Source organism: Anas acuta, chromosome 8 (assembly GCF_963932015.1).
Source record: "Anas acuta chromosome 8, bAnaAcu1.1, whole genome shotgun sequence".
NCBI classification, from domain to species: Eukaryota; Metazoa; Chordata; class Aves; order Anseriformes; family Anatidae; genus Anas; species Anas acuta.
This window is the reverse complement of record NC_088986.1, coordinates 19,297,716-19,315,340: the sequence shown is the minus strand read 5'-3', so window position 1 is coordinate 19,315,340 and position 17,625 is coordinate 19,297,716. Positions and strand designations below refer to the sequence as shown.

The 17,625-nt window shown below is 36.5% G+C and overlaps 1 long non-coding RNA gene across 1 annotated transcript; it reads left to right on the top strand.

The window, feature by feature from the left end:
- Positions 1-702: 702 nt before the first annotated feature.
- Positions 703-9,479, top strand: LOC137860574 (uncharacterized). The gene is made up of 3 exons (XR_011099021.1): positions 703-834; positions 3,198-3,255; positions 7,773-9,479. It is a non-coding gene; the product is annotated as an uncharacterized lncRNA (long non-coding RNA).
- The last annotated feature ends 8,146 nt before the right edge of the window (positions 9,480-17,625 follow it).

Genomic DNA, 17,625 nt, shown 5'->3' with positions numbered 1-17,625 from the left:
AACAATAAAAATGTTTACACTTTGATATAGAACGGGTTTGCCAAATTAAGTTTACTACTATTTTAAAGTGCAAATGGTAACTGAAATTGAATCAGAAAAAAATATGTTTCTAAATTCTATGTCTAAAAGAATCTAAAATATTCTTTAATCTAAAAGAGAACATCAGTTTATGTTCTTAGCTGTTAAATTTTGCAAAGACTTGTTTCTTTTCCATCAGAGTAAAATAAAAGACCGACCTGTAGTTTACATGCACTCTTCAGTGTATGGATTTGTCAAGTTTTTAATGTTCTCATCCAAATACTTCTCCATTTTCTGTACAAATGAAGGGCTAAATAATTGTTCTATTCAACCTTTGCCTAAACAAAGTGACTGAGTGTAAAGGGGGAACAAGGAGGAAGAAATTAATGAATTATACAGATTAGCATGAGAACAAGTAACAGAAGATAAGAAAGTGGGTGGCCATATTTCATCTCTCAATGAGTGTTACCTAGGAGACAAAGGACTGAATGATTTCGTAAATGACCCTATGCCTGTGGATTTAGATTGATGAAATTACATAGGACTGCAGTTTATGCAGAACAAGGAAGTAGATTGTCAGGGGCACTGTTTATTAAGTAAAATAGAAAAGCCTGAAGCCTATTTTCATTCTGATGAGTTTTTAAAGCACTTATTATCTAAGTCTTCTGTCCTTATTATCTAAGTTTCTGACCTAACAAAACTGTGGGATAAAAACTAACCAGCTATCCCTTCCACCTGATTAATCACCTTTTTTAAAGACTCCTGTAGAGGACACTAATCATTGACTGAACTTCAGCTCTCATCAGCAGGACTGAGGTTGGTTCCCACTGACATGCAGATGGTATTGTTAGGGCAGCATTTTGATGAGTAACAAGGAGTTAATTCTCTGTATCTGCTGGGCTGGACTTCTAACAAAAGCAACCTAGTAGAATAAACCATAGCATGCTCTCAAACATGGTGATGAAGAGATATCACTCATTAATTTTACAGTAGAGCACGCCAGTAACACATAATCTGATATTGATACAGCAACCTTCATAGAAATTTGAAGTGGTCATCAAAACAATGATAGTGTTTGCTACCTCTTGACAAAATAAGCCTGAGAAACTCAGAGAAACACTTGCAAGAATTCAAAATGTATGTTGCCTAGATACAGCAAAAATGTCTTTTTTTAGATGTGTTCCTAATCCCCAATTTTGATAAGCTTTAGGAGGTTTTAACTATTTCCAACGATTTAATAACTTTTTTTTTTTTAATTTTCTGTACAAGTAAAAACGTATGTATGCCTGAAATAAGGAGGAAATAAACAGATAATCAAGTATTTGAAAAGGCATAGGAAATAATATTTGTGGTGAAACTCAGAGTGGTCAAAATGAGTCATATTGAACAATCCCTCACATGTTGGCCAAAATATAATGTTTGGGAAAGAATATGAAAATGTAGCAGTTATATAGTAAATGGAATCTAGATCAAAATCTTTATTTGTATTTGCTTCATTTTTAAAATACCATAAATTGCGCAGCTGCAGTACGGAAATCAACAGCAGACTCATCTTGAGAAAGATGAGATACACAGATTTGAGATACACACATATATATATATACATTTTGAAAATGTATACTACTACTATAAACCTGACAGAATATTTACAATTCTCTTTTGATTATTATTTTTCCTTAATCTATGCTACCAATCAACTATTTCAGTCATCTGTCCAGTTCAACAATCGAGGCATTCATTTGGTTATAACTGATATAAAAATTCTCTACTTTTTATTGCATGCCTTGCCTCCTTACTTGGAGCTGCTAGTCTTTATTACTATGGGATTTGCTGTAAAAACAACACAGGTAGAAGTGTTCATCTGGATTTCATCTTGTCAAAGTTTATGATTTCAAACTATGCTTTCAGTTTTTAAATACACCATTTAATTCATATACATATATCTGTCTCCGCATTAAGCCTGAATTTACAGATTTAAAATCATTAGTAGGTGAACTTATGCCTAATCATATATCATGCAAGCAATTGTGTATTAAACTGTTTGAAGTGTTGCTGTGGTTAAAACAGACACATTTTTCACATATATTTTCCATGATTTGTATTGTCTCTTAACATTGTTCTTTTGCAGATAAGTGGTTTATCAGCAGACAGTTGTCATTTTTATTCCAATAATGATCTTTCCTTGATGGTGATGACTGTGTCCAGCTCATCATTTTTTTGCCTGTTTGGGCCACCCTATGGAACTGGATCAGAATTCAAAGTTGCGTAGTAATTAGGCAGGTGTTTAACTGTAAAACTGAACAGCAAACAAGGTCTAGAGTTACTGGTTTGGAACAAAACAAAAACAAACAAACAAACAAAAAAGGTGACCTAGAGCTTCCTATGAGTACTGCCTGAAAGAACAAGATAAAGTTTTTGGAAGAGACAAAATGTATGTATCCAAAAGTTGAGACCACCCCATTGGTTCTGATCTGTTTCTCAATACCTCGCAGATCATTTTGCAAAGTGACAGAAACACAATAAAATCTGTTTATGTAACAGGATAGGAAGATATAGTATACTAGGGGTAGAAGAGGAAAGCTGGCTGGTGATATGATTTGGCATGATGGAAGAAACAGCAGAAGGAAGACTGCCAGAAAAGAGAGCTTGGAGTAGGCCTGTGAATAACATGCAAGCAGGCCTTTGCAAGCAGGCTTCCACGACTTTGCCAGCTTTCCTTGCACTATCAGCCTTGGCAGTTCCAGTTTGGTGGTCTTTGACTCTGCAAGCATTGCAGCTGGTCTTAATGACAGGCAAATCTGCTTGAAAAAAAAAAAGAGACATATTTCACTTTGCCATTTTAAGAGATAAATATAAGCTGCTTGTAGAAAAATCTGAAAGCGCTCTCAAGAGTTAAGAACTGGCATAGACTAACAAAGAGAAAGTTTTTGCTTACAGTCACTCACCCATTTCTTCTAAGCTTCAGTAGAATGAAAGAAATAAAAGAATTACACAAATTTGCTATTGCTTTCTTTAACTTCAGCAAGACCTGCTTGAGTATGTCCATTTTGTCAAATCTGCAGACGGCACAAATGTACAGATTTTTGAAGACTTTACTTGAAAAAAGTGAAAATGAAAGATAATAGTGCTGTCCTGTCAAAGCACGTACAGACAAAATTGATGAATTCTTTTTCTTTCAGCATCTGACTGTGCTGCAACCAGACAAATAGAAAATTTGATACTACTGGGACAAATCAGGTATGTCTACTTTAAGATGCAAAACTTATTTTTTTACTTGCTATCTAAATGCTTCCCTTTACATCTGATCTAGTGAGATTATTTCTTCCATGCACACCAGGTCTGTGCCACATCGGTTCTGCCCTTCTCACTGTATCACTATTAAGCAAGCACACGGTGAAACATGCTGTAAAAATAATGACAGCAGGATCCTGACCTATGCTCAAATTGTTCTTTCCTCATGTATTCAGTCAATGAACTGGAACAATCTGTAAAGTGGAAGTCTTGATTCTGCTGACAAGCTTTTCAAGCTTGATGTCTAAAAACCACAGTATTTTTCCCTGTCTACCATTTTATGGATGACTGCTCTGCTGAATAACACCCCCCCCCCCAAAACAAAACAAAAACAAACAAACAAAACAACAACAACAAACAAACAACAAAAAAACACCTTTCAATTAAAAACACAAAACCATTTTTAAAAGCAGTATTACAATTTGTGCAAATATGACCAATAAGAAAAACAACCAAACATTAAATTGTGAACAGCAATCGTAGCCTGTTATCAGTCTAACGAAGAGCAAACCTATTCCATTGATTAGATCATGCTTCTGTTAAAAATCAAGTAATCTCAAATTGCTTTTAGACTTAAATTAATGAAACTGATTTTTAACATGCAAGAATGCATCATTTCCTTCTCTTTATAATACATTTTCAGGTCTACCACAAGAGTTTTGCATGCACAAATACTCAAGCAAATACTTAATGAATGACCTGGCAGATCACTCTCTGAATCATGCAGTGTTGACAAGTTCTTTTCTAAATGATTCCACTGCATGGTGGGAATTCTTGTGCCAGAGATTGTTGTATTTAATCAGAGGCATGGTCCAGTAAGCGTTATGGTGAACTGCATAGTGATCTACTATTTTCCTTTGACTATTCATTAAAACATCATTGTTATATTAAGTTCCAGAATGAATATATATATATTATATATACATACAGAATTAGAAGACGCTTTACAGCAATTTACCTCATTCAGGGGCTGAAACTTAATTAAACAGAAGAGTTAATGCGAACCTGATCTCTTTTTCTGAGTCATCAGCAGATTATGAAACTGAGTCTTCAGCTTCAAAAGCAATTTTGACCTTTACCTCTGCAATTTTACCTCTTGCTAGAACATAACAAATTGCACTTATTTTAACTCACAGTCAATTACTTGAACTCAAAAAACTTCCCATTAACTGATCAGCTTTCCCTAAAAAAGACAAATATCCTTTAATATCCTTAAGATCTAAAGTAAATTCTAGCTGAAGCTTAACTTTAATTGACTTAAGCCCAAAATAACATCAGTGGGGTAATGCAATGTGGAAAACCCAGATTTTTAACAGATTCAGGACTACATTTATTAAGATGAATCGGGTAGATTATCCTGATATTTAAATGTTGTAGAAAAACATTATTTTTGAACAGTAAATGGCAAGCAGGCTAATAGCAACATTTTGCCTAAAACAAGTTATTTCAAGCTGAGTGAATTCTTCTGCATTTGTTCCCTTTACTGGAAAGACACATTTAAATTGTTCCTCTTAAAGGAAACTTCTAAAGTCAAAATAGTCAGCTAGGCACTAACTGCCAAACATGGCCAACATTTTCTGACTGAAGTGCATAGGAAACCCACAAAACGCTACCTATATTTTTGAGGTTCTGATAAGCTCTACCATGTTGGTTCCAGGGCAGTCATGTTCTGCAGCTGAGCAAGGGATCGTGGCGGGCAGGTGCTTTTCTGGTTCCGGGCCACTCGAGTCAACCGAGGGAGCCAATAGGCCCCACCAGACCCCAGCAGAGAACAGGGCAGGCGATCAGGGCATGGCATGTCAATAAGACCGGGGCACAGCAGTTTGTGCTTGCAGGGCTAGCAAGGAGGGCAGAGGATCCCCCCTACTCAGGAGACCAGCTCACCTACCAGCTGCCTCCCAGACACCAAACCCAGCCATGGTCACTGCCAGGTGGCAAGTGCTCGCCAAAGAGCTTGCCAAAAAGACTGTGGCAACCCAGACCGAGTGCCTGCCCAGAGAGGTGGCTGTTCAGGTCTCTGGCTGCAGGGAGTGCCTGAGCCTGTTGCTGCCAATGAAGGGTGGCAGAAATACTGCCTGCACGTGCTGCAAGCAGGTGGAGGATCTGATCAGCCTGGTGGCAGAGCTCAAGGAGGAGGTGGAGTCCCACACCTTGACCTCAATTTGGTCCCATGTTTCAGGATCATAAACTGTCTGATTGTTAACATGGAGAATAAGCTGTAAGGTTACCAGGACAGTCTTTGTTTCTAAGGACGTATGATTCCCCATAATGCACAACTGCTTAGCAGTGAGGGGCAGTTGTGTGCGCGGGTCTGCTTCTCTCAGCTTGAGCTTCTCTCCAGCTCTGGTGCGCCTATTTCCAGCGACTTTCAGTACGAGCTTCTCTGAGTGGTTTGCTGAGTTTGGCTGAAACCATCTTCATGAAGCAATCAGTGTGCCTGTTCCTGTTCTTTTCTCTGTTCTGCTAGCTTGTTCCTTTTCATTCCTTCTTTCTGCTTCTTTATTGATGACATAACTTCATCACATCGCGTTGCCTTTTTTTTTTTTTTTTTTTTTTTTTCTTGAGGGCAGGCTCCCCTCTTATACCCTTCTCTCCACAGCAGTTCTTTTCAAAGCAACTTTTCATTGGTCAAACAACTTTGAATATAACAACAACACCAAACACCCAGAAGCTTCCATGCCTTAATGGCTGGAGAACAAGCAACCCGAGACTGCATGGAGTCTCCTGAATCACCCTTCTTTGTTCCTTCTAACCTCTTTTATATTCCTGATGGCCTCGTCGTTAAGAGTCTGATGTTGTCATCAACCACGGGCTTTCCAACCCCCATGGCCACACTCCTAAATCTCTCCCTTCTTTATTAGTATCAACCATTTTCTCGACACGAATTACCACTCCATATATAACATTACCTTTTCTGATTGTACATATGTATAGGCATACTCGAGTTTAGTAAGTCATGGAACTTAAAGGATTGCTCGTTACCTTTTCTGATTGTATAGGCATACTTGGGTTTAGTATGTAAAAGCAATGTTCTGTATATTTAGAATGTTTGATGTTCATGTGTGCGTGTTGGTGGAGCGTAGACTCCCCACACACCCAGCGCTGTTTACTTGCCTTTTATACCTTTTATAAATATTCATTTTATAAATATTACTAAATTCAGATTGAGTTGAGACTTAATTTATAACAGTGCTTAGGGACATGGTTTAGTGAATGACATTGGTAATAGGGGGATGGTTGGACCAGATGATCTTGAAGGTCTTTTCCAACCTTAATGATTCTATTATTTTGGGATTACTTAGTGTTTTGTCATCCTGTGAATAAACCTAGAAATTATAATCTAGGCTGGTATGCTTTAATAGTGCCTTAAATTGATTTTTTTTTTTTTTGTGAATGGCAGGGGAGTCATGGAATTCTAGGGACAGAATTAATTTCCTACTGCTGGGCTAATAAATCAAAAACAACTGAATTTTAGACTAATCAAATAATGTACTTAGACGTTTTCCTTAGGCAATTAGCAGTGCTTTCAGAGGGGCTAATTCAAATTAGTATAGATTGATACATTTGGTGGGAAATTTGTCTTTGAACTGCTCCCCAGGTTTCATGATGAATAAATTCTGTACAACTTCCAAAATAATTTTGATTTTTGAAGAATAAATCTAGGAGGCAAACCTCAGCAAAATATAAAAATGTGTCTACTACAGCATTCACAAACATCCATCTGTGAACACAATTCATTCTGCTTTTAATTAGTAAGGGAAAGAAAAAAAAAAGAGTTATTTTAACTATACAATGATTAAATATTTAGAATTTGTGGAGTGTGTACTTCTAAATCAGAGGTCATCAGTACTGTAGAACTTACATTGTGTCACTGGTTATATAAGCTTTGATGTACTCACATTCAAATGCAATATAGAACCAGTCATAAACTTCCATGTACCTAGTCACCTAAGGAAGCACATTGTATTACATCAACACTGGGAAGAATTTCAGAAGCACCCCTAACATTTCAGTAGTACTTCAAGAGAGAGACTTTTTATAGTAGTCTGCTATTGAATATTATGTGTGGCGTTCTTGTGGCATATATATTCTGGTAAAAAAGAGTTTCCTTTTACTGAGAATGAGTACTTTGGAGCTCTACATGCTGAGTTCAATCACATATATTTCAAGTGCTTTCTCGCTTACCCTATACTTAGCAGGCAACAGGGGTCATGCATTCCAGTGCAGAGCAAAAGAAAAAATGTGCTCAGACACAAAAATGTTTTTCATTTTTTAAGATCTAACATGCATTCCTTGCAGAAGGATAATGTTGAAGTTCATCTCACAAGGCTTTAATCCTTCTAAAGTAAAAAATCTAATTTATTGCCTTGAGGAGAAAACACCAAAAAAAAAAAAAAAAAAAGAACAAATAGAATAGAAAAACGTTAAATTCCCTAATGTGATTTTTCTGCATATTCTGCTAGGTACTTAGAGACAGAGAAGAATCTCCACACCAGATCACCTGCTCCTGTGTGGGCTCCTCTCTACAAGCTGCAGTTCCGGCCAAGAGTCAAGTCACTTCCTGAAGGGACTCTCTATATTCAGACCATTCAGCTTCCTTCAGACCATATCCACCTGCTGTGTTGTGGGCTCTGCCATTGGTTGCTGTGTGGAGATCTGCACTAATGTGGTATACCATGGTCTTCAGGGGGACAATTTGTATTATCATGACCCTCTGTATGAGCTGCAGGGGATCTTCTGCTTGTAGCACCTCCTCCTGCTTTTTTTTTTTTTTTTTTTTTTTTTTTTTTTTTTTGTGGAACTTGTTTTCGGTTGGGTTGTTTCTTTGACATTTTCTCGCTTCTCTCTCCCAGCTATTGCTGTGCAATGTTTTTCAGCCTGACTGGTTCAGCTTTGGCCAGCAGACAGTCCCTTTTTGAACTTGCTGGAACTGACATGGATCTGACATGGAGAAGCTCCTGGTCTTTTCTCATAGAGGCCATCCCTGCAGCCCCCAAGATACTAAAACCTTGCCACATAAACCCAGTAAAATTCTCTTTTTGGAAATCTAACATCAAGCTTTTGCATTATATTAAAGTTCTATCTTAAGCCAAGCTGTAATGGAATATGGTTACATAAACAGTAGTCCAAGTCATGTTGAAACGTTATGCATGATTGTTCTGCTTGAAACATCTATTATTTTTCTCTGAGACGCCTTTGTGTACTTTACAAGAAACAAAATGTGAATCTATTTGAACTTTCCTGTGATGAAGTTTTTACACATTGAATATAAGCAGTCCCATTAACTATATCAAGATTTCTGAAAAAAGAAGACAAAATTCACCTCAAAAGCTGATCCTTCTGAACAACAACAAAAGATAAATGTTGGTTGATACTAGATTAAAGTTGCTTTAATTTGTATTTCAATTGCACTTTTCCCTCTACATCAATGTTTATGAAGTTTCAGTGTTTTTTAAAGGGTGAAGGCCGTATTCAGTAGCTGTGTAGTTGAACTGAACACAACAGGTTATCTTTTTATTGTTGGTTAGCCCATGTTTCTCCTACCAGATTAAGGATTGACTATGAATTATGCTAAACAATATTCATCCTCTGGTGTGGAGTAAAACTCTGGGATGAATTTTGCCTCACTCATTTAACTTACTCCTTCAACAACTCCTTCAATCTTTTCCTGTTAGGAAAAGATTAATCAGTTCTAATATTTTGAGAGTTCCAAGACTCAGCTGATGAGTATCACTTGCATGAAACAAGTATCAGAGTAATTTTGTTCTGTTCATCATTGTTTGGGTAGAGGTTAGACAGCAATTTACCTGTTCACAGAAGAAAGGAGATATATAGAAAAATGATAAAACTCCTGGAGAATTAAAATTTTAAGTCTGAAGGCTAACTTCAGCCTACAAAGGAGAAAACTGTCTGGAGATGGTCCTGGTTGAGGCTAGATGAGGCAACCTTCATCATCCACTCCTTGCCAGAAAAATTGCATTAACAGTGACTTCTCATGTATCCTATCCTTCTGCATAGACACAAAGACAGACATGATGTTTGAACAATTAGTCATTCTTCTTCATTCATACCAAGTCAATTTAAGTATGTTTTGCACATTTTTTTTTTTTCATTTTCTAAATTGGTCCTGAAAAAAAAAAGGAAAAAGGAAAAAAAAAAAAAAAAGAAGGCTCATTAGACTAAACATTGTAAAACAGACAATTTTTTTGTTGATACAGTTTCTTCCCACTTCTACATAAATCTATAACATCCCTGCAATGGGACAACAAGTGATTAAACATGCAAAATGATGTCCACTAGAGATGTGAAATATATTTATCATAAACATATACATTTTAACCCAATATAGGGAACAGGCCTTGGGTATCACTTACACCTCCCTCTTTAATAAATTGATAAAAAACATGGAGCCTTATATTCCTTCAAGGAATATTCTTGCAACCCTTTTTCATCTTGATCCACTATTAGCTATACTGTGCATTATGCTAAGTACCTTTCTCTGACAGTAATTTCTTATTTAAGCTCAGTTTAGATGTACCTTGTACGTCTAGGCATTCAACTTTGTGTAAAATAATTTAAATTAAGTGACTAATTTTGATAAAGAAATAAAATGCATATAGAAATGAGGAATACATTGTGAAATCTTTTTCTGAAGAAAAGGTAAATTACTATGCCTTAAAAATTCATTTTTGTTTCCTTCAGGTAAGGAAGCAATTTTGTATAAGAAGAAGTCATTTAAAAAAAGAGGGGCAAAAGGATTTTGAAACTGAAGTAACCATCCAAATATAAAGAAAGAATAAAAGTAGTTATGAAGAAAAGAAAAGAAATAAAGCCTAGTTATTTAAACATCTGCAGAGAAAAAATCAGCAACAGACCATAGCAAGCAATATAGCAATGAAATGAAAATTCTTTTCTTAATTGGTTCTTATTTCCAATCATTGTGTTTTCTGCTCTGCCCTTAAGATATTGCAACTTTCTAATCATTTTCTTAAATTCACACTAGAAGCAACTGATGTACTTTCTCTTCTGTATTCTATGCCATGAACAGTAGACATCTCATTCAACACTGCTCAAAATTGCATAGTGAAATCTATTCCAATGGAATTCATTTTATGATGCATACCAAAACATTTTAGTATGCAACATAATCCACCACACACAGACCACTGGGCCTTGTGTTGTTATTTATTTCCATGCAAATGAGTTGAATGATATATTTTTATGGCTTATTTCTGATGAAGTAGATGATAAAAAATCAATGAATAATCATATCTGCTATTCTAATGTTCTAAAAAATACATATTCTGACACAGAAATATTTAATAATATACAGGTAGCTTAGAGCTAACTGAAATGCATTCCGAATCAAGAATCCATCTAATTTAAACATTCCTAGATGTATGCTTTTTAGTAACAAGGAGTCAATAAACCTTCTACTAATTTAAATGTAAAAGAATATCCTTCTCAATGTTCAGACATGTTCAGCTACATGGCTCACTGTTCTGAAAAAAAAAACCTACAGGACTTTCCTTAAGTGACACATTGGCCAGCCCCAGCAATGTCCGAAATTGGTTAGAAGTTTATACCACGTTGCAGGTTTTCTGCAAGTCAGTTTGTTGGGCATACAAACTCCAGTAAATATAGAGTAAATATACTAAGTATATATTGTGATAGGGGCACCATGTATGTAAGAGAAAAAAATAACTAACAGTTCAGTTGCCCTATTCCGGCTAATTGGTTTGATTGTTTTTATGACAGCTACTAGTATAGAATAGGAAGTCATTTCAAGGTGGATTTTCTTTACCATATAAAAGGGATATTTCTGAGCTTATTGTTTTCCACAGATAATTACTATGCTGATTATAGATCCACCTCCAATTTTTTTGCTACATATCATTACATAGAAGGAACACTTTCCACAATTTTTCATAACATCTGCATGTTTCTGCATGCACCAGGAACTCAGGTTGTGAAAACCTTTTCAAAACTTAGTACCACCTCCTTTGAATCACCGCCCAACATCTCACCAAGGTCTATATTCTCCCTCATTTCTCAACACCCTTGTTTCTGTCTCAAGTGAGCTTTTTATATCCCTCATTTACTCTGTACCACCTCTTTGTTTTCTTTTCATCCTCATATCTCTCTTTTGCTCCTCAAGAGACTTGAGTGTAATCAGGATTATGTGCTTAGTAGAAAGAGGGACCCTGAAAGAGGAAATCATTATGAAGGTGAATTTGTAAGTTTTCCTATTATTGATGATTGAATTGTTTGCGTTGTCATCAGAATTTCCAGATGAATACAAACAGGATCAGAAGTATCAGCTGAATACAAACACATCAGAAGCAAAAAAGACTCCTTTTTCTGTTTTCTTGTTCCAAACTAAAATGTGTTTCTCGTAGCTCTTCCCCCTTTTCATAAACCATCCCTCTCACAAAGGATCTGGTGAAGAAGAAAATCACGCGTCTGAAGAGTAGACCATCACCTCCTTGGAGAAGGGGAACTGTGACATTCTGAGTAAAGAAACGAATATGTGGGAAAAAAAAAAAAAGTATGAGCACTACTACAACAACAAAAACAAAACCAAATATTTCAGTTGAGTCACTGTGATTCTTTAACTTGTGTTAAAAGTTTATTGTCACAACTACAGTGCATACCATTTTTCAGGGACACATAAAACCATTAAAAATCTACTACTAACTGTTGTCAGGGAAAAGGATGATGTCATAAATGCTAGAGATTAATCTTTTTTAGATATATAATTATTATTTTTGGAAGAACTAAACCAGGAGTATTAGCCAAGCCAGGAACAGAAGACATATAAGAGAGCCTAAGATGTCAAGATGATGAGCTGAAAGATGTGCTCACAATTTTCAATTTTATTAATTTTATCTTATATGGACTACAAATCTGTTGTCACTGAGTAATTAACCTCCAGATACTGGATGACTTGGAATGAGTAGGGAAAAATACTTAGAGCCTCCTACAGCACTGTTGCAAATACCAGAAGAGTTAACTCTCAAATGTAATTTTGTCACTGTTTATATTTGGATAGCAAATATATTTTAATGTATAGAAAATTCTGAATCTTAGGTTAGAATGCCTGAGGAACCTGTTTCCAGCCTTGGAAGGTTTAAGAATTCAAAAATAAAATTTTGGCTTATATAGAGAACTTTCAGAAATATTTACAAGGAGGTATAAACTGGTTCTGTATAAGAAGTCACTTCCAATTTTATTTCCATTGTGAGTTCATTGTTTAAAACTCCCTTTTAAAAGTACAATAAGAGAGCTGATGATGCCACAAAGGTATCTAAGCATTTGAAAATAGATTTTTAGCTAGTAAAATCAATGAAGCCAGAGGAAATTCATATCAGCTGAGACTTACTACTCAAATTAGTTTTTTCCTTTCTTCCAGCATAACTAGCATTTTAGTTACCTTCAATTTAGATTATAAATGATACTATAGATCTATTTATCCATTTAAAAATCCATATAATACAAAAACATGTATGGGATCTGTTCTAGAAGAATAATTAATTTTAGTGGGAAAAAATGGCAGTAGAAATTCATAGTAAATGGGACTTCCTAAACAGAGAAACCAATTCATCTTTCAGGCCATACCCTTGAAAGTGTCTTCCTTCTACTTGGAAATGTAAAGTGCTTAACTATAACTTTAAACATTAAAGCTGTGACAAAATGTTAATCTCGAAAATAAAACACTGCAGATGATGATACATTTAATTCAATATATTGATGAATGTAAAGGCAGGCTTTAAAAATGGTTAGCTGAAGTAACATGTAAAATAACAGAATTCTACACTTAAAATTAGGATTTTTATTTATTTTCCATGAAAGTAAAACCATGTTTTGGTTGAGGAATCAATAAAATTATAATTTCATGTATAAATAAATAAATATATAAAATATATATATAAACATATATAAATATAAATGAATGATTGCTTATATCATTCATTCACATGTAACATAGGCTATGACAGGGACTTCTAGGATTTTTAACTGGCATCATTTACATACAAATATTTAATACTATATGTTTACAGATATTCAATTTATTTTAACCTTGGAGTGAAAGATAAGCAGAACATGCCTGGGGTATAAGTAGGGCTTATTAAAGGAGATTGTACTTTTGAGATTGTTTCCATCAGTTAGAGAATAAAGGCAAACTATGCAGTACGCACATCCCTAGAAGAACTTATTATTATAACTGCAGTATAATTAAAATGAAACACCACCGCTTCTGAAGCCTTAACATTTTCATTCTAAAACTCCAAAAATTTAAAGACATTCTCATATTTCCTGATTTGTTATAAGTTATCTGCTTATCTTTATAAACTCCTCAGCATATAGTTTTATATATTGACTCTACCACCTCAACAAACTCTACTGAATTTGCATGTGTGGATTGTGTTTTAAGAGGGACATAGGACAACAATAAACTTTACAGTAAAAATATTCACCACCATACAAAGACTCACAGAGAAACAAAGAAATGCTTGAGGTTGGAAGGGATATCTGGAGGTTTTTTGGTCCAAATCTCCTGGTCTAAGAGGGCCACCTAAGCAGATTGCCCAGAAACATATCTAGGCAGATTTTGAAGGAGGAAGAATTCAAAACCTCTCTGGGTAACGTGCCAGTGCTCCATTACACGCACAGTAAAAAATTATTTCCTGATTTTCAGAAGGAGCTGTCTATGTTCCAGTTTGTGCCCCTTTCCTTGTGTCTTGTCACTGAGCATCACTGAAAAGAACCTGACTTCATCCTTTTTGCACCCTAATGTCATCTACTGGTAGGTGTTCCCCCTCACAACCTTCTTTTCTGCAGGCAAAACAATTTGAACTCTCCCAGCCTTTCTGCATAGGAGAGACGCTCCAGTTCCTTATCATCTTTGTGGCCTTTTACTGGACTTTCTCCAGGATGACCATCTCTTTCTTGTTCTAGGGAGCCCACAACTCATACAATCATAGAATATCCAAGTTGGAAGAGGAACATCAAGTCCAATTCCTTACTTCACACAGGGCCACCCTAAACATTAAAACCTATGTCTGAGAGCATTGTCCAAATGCTTCTTGAACTCTGGTAGGCTCAGTGCTGTGACCACTTTCCTGGAGAGCTTGTTCCAGTGCTTGACCACCCTCTTGGTGAAGAACCTTTTCCTAATATCCAGCCTGAACTGCCTCTGTCACATGTTCAAGCAGTTCCCTTGGGTCCTATTTCTGGTTACCAGACAGAAGTGATCAGCGCCTACTTCTTCACTCTCACTCATGAGGAAGTTGTAGACCATGATGGGGTCTCCACTTCTCCAGGATGAACAATCCATGTGACATCAGACACTCCTCATACATCTTCCCCTCCTTTCAAAGAATCATAGAACCATAGAATCATTAAGATTGGAAAAGACCTCCAAGATCATCTGAACCAACCATCACTCTACCACCAAGATCACCCACTAAACCACATCCCTAAGCACCACGTCCAACCTTTCCTTAAACACCCCCGTAGACAGTGACTCCACCACTTCCCTGGGCAACCTGTTCCAATGCCTGACCACTCTTTCTGAGAAGAAATGTCTCCTAATGTCCAATCTGAACCCCCCCCGCCACAATTTGAGGCCATTCCCTCTAGTCCTATCACTAGTTCTCTGCAAGAAGAGGCCAACCCCAGCTCCCCAGAGATTCCTTTCAGGGAGTTTTAGAGAGCAATAAGGTCTCCTCTGAGCCTCGTCTTCTCCAGGCTAAACAACCCCAGTTCCCTCAGCTGTTCCTCACTGTACTTGTGTTCCAGGCCCTTCACCAGCTTCACAGCCCTTCTCTGGACAAATTGAAGGGCTTCAGTGTCCTTCTTGTATTGAGGGGCCCAAAGCTGAACACAGTATTCAAGGCGTGTTCTCACCAGAGCAGAGCACAAGGGAACAATCACCTCCCATTTCCTGCTGGCTATGCTATTACTGATACAAGCCAGGATGCTGTTGTACTTCTTGGCCATCTGGGCACACTGCTGGACACTTCAGACACACTTTGGACACTCTCTAACAGCTTTATATCTTTCTTATACTGTGGCACCCAAAACTGCATACAGTATTCAAGGTGAGGCCTCACCAGTGCAGAGCAGAGTGGGACAATCACTTTCCTTGACCGATTAGCAATGCTGTTTATGATGCACCCCAGGATATGGTTGTCCTTCCTGGTTGCCAACGTACACTGCTGGATCACATTCAGCTTGCTGTCAACCAAAACCCTCAGGCCCCTCTCTGTGGGGCTGCTCTTCAGCATCTTATCCTCCAGTCTGTACGCATAGCCAGCGTTGTCCCTTCCTAGGTGCAGGACCCAGCACTTGCACCTCTTAGACTTAATATAGTTGGTGATTGCCCAGCTCTCCAATCTGTCCAAATCTCTCTGCAAGGCCTTTTCACCCTCAACAGAGTCAACAGCTGCTCCCAGTTTAGTATCATCAGCAAACTTATTCAAAACACCTTCTAGTACTACATCCAAATTCTTTATGAAAACATTGAAAAGAACTGGCCCTAAAATGGAGTCCTGGGGGACCCCACTGGTGACTGGCTCCCAGCCTGATGAGGTCCCATCACAACAGCCGTGTGATACTCCCAGTTAATATCTGGCAAGTTGAAATCCCCCATAAGGACAAGGACAGTTGATCTTGAGGTATCTCTTAGTTTCTCAAAGAATAATTCATTGGTGTCATCATCCTGTCTGTGTAGCCAAAGTCTCCCCTCTGGAAGTCCAAGGTAAAAGTTCTGCTAACACCACTCCTTAGTTTTCCAAGAATTGATGATGGGCAAGAAAGTGATGATGGATAAGCAATCAAAATTGTTTTATTATTATTATTATTATTATTATTATTATTATTATTATTATTATTATTATTATTATTATTATTATTATTATTATTATTATTAGATCAAGGGCTGTAATTATTACATGATTTTGAGAAGAGAGTTAAGTCATGTTTCTTGTGCACCACAGTGAACATTCACAGCAGAATTCTTATGTTAATCTGTTTTCTTTAGTTCATTCTCAATGTTTTATTTATCATGGTAGAGGGCAGGAGAGGCTTAAATGATACTGCCATGGCTACTCTCAGACAAAGTATTAGTTATAGAAGGAGTTCATTGTATCTCAGTTGAAGTCTTTTAGTCTCATTTATAAAGACATTATAAAATGTCTCAATGATCAATATTTTTACATTAGAATCAGAGCTGGAGTTTTTTTTATTCAGAAAAATTAAATCTGAAGCTCAAGTACCTTATGTATATAGGATTTTGAAGAGAACACCTTTGTATTGTACACATAATGGTGTAATGTGGAATTAATTAACATATACCACATTAAAAAAAGTATTAAGTATATAAACGATATATTATTAAAAACACAGTCGAGATCAGGTTGACGATAGTGGACATGAGAACAGATGAAGGCCTTCTTCCTTCCTATAGAACAAATGAGTATGGTTTTGAGAATATTTTGACACGTAGAGTTTAAAAATGAAAAGGGCAAAGTTACAGCATCGGTACAGGCTGAACTGCCTGAGGTAGAGAAAAGATCCAAAACTAACCGAGACTTAGAAGCCTTTTTTTGTAAATCTAGAGGGATCCTTATGATATTTGTTTACCCCAGAAGCCATTGAAAGTTGCCTGAGTGGAAAGGAGAATAGAAAATGACCTCTCAGAGAGGCTGAATGATGGGAGATTACTTCCAACTATTTGCTTTCACTCTTTTAACTGACAGTTTTGAGGATTTTTTTTTTTTTTTTTTTCTATTGCTAGGGGTACCTTGTACCCATTTTGTATTTTTCTTGCTTTTATAAAGCAAAGCTTTATAGTCTGGGATGGAATGTGTCTTTGGTGTGCTCATTTTGAAAGAAAAAACAAAACAAAATAAACAAAAAACAACCAAACAAAAAACAATCCTTAACTAATTAAATATGCAATAAACACATAAACATTGAATGAAAGATAAAAATCCCTAAAAATAATTTTCAAAAGCTATTAATGGGTTCAGAGAACTCACAGAAGTAATGAAAGCTGGTTATTCCAAAAACATATGGATCCAAGTTACCAAATACACCTTATAAATCTGAACAAACGATGAGAAAAATGTATTTTGTATTACTGGTGTATATGTCAATCAATTTCTTGTCTTGCTAAGCAACTGCTCCTTGAATGGTAGATAGCTGTTTGCAACACCGTCACACAGGCCCTGTGAGAAATCAGATTTACATTATACAAATATTGAATACCATACATGGTGTGGTGCCAGCATGGAGTCTGGGAGTGCACAA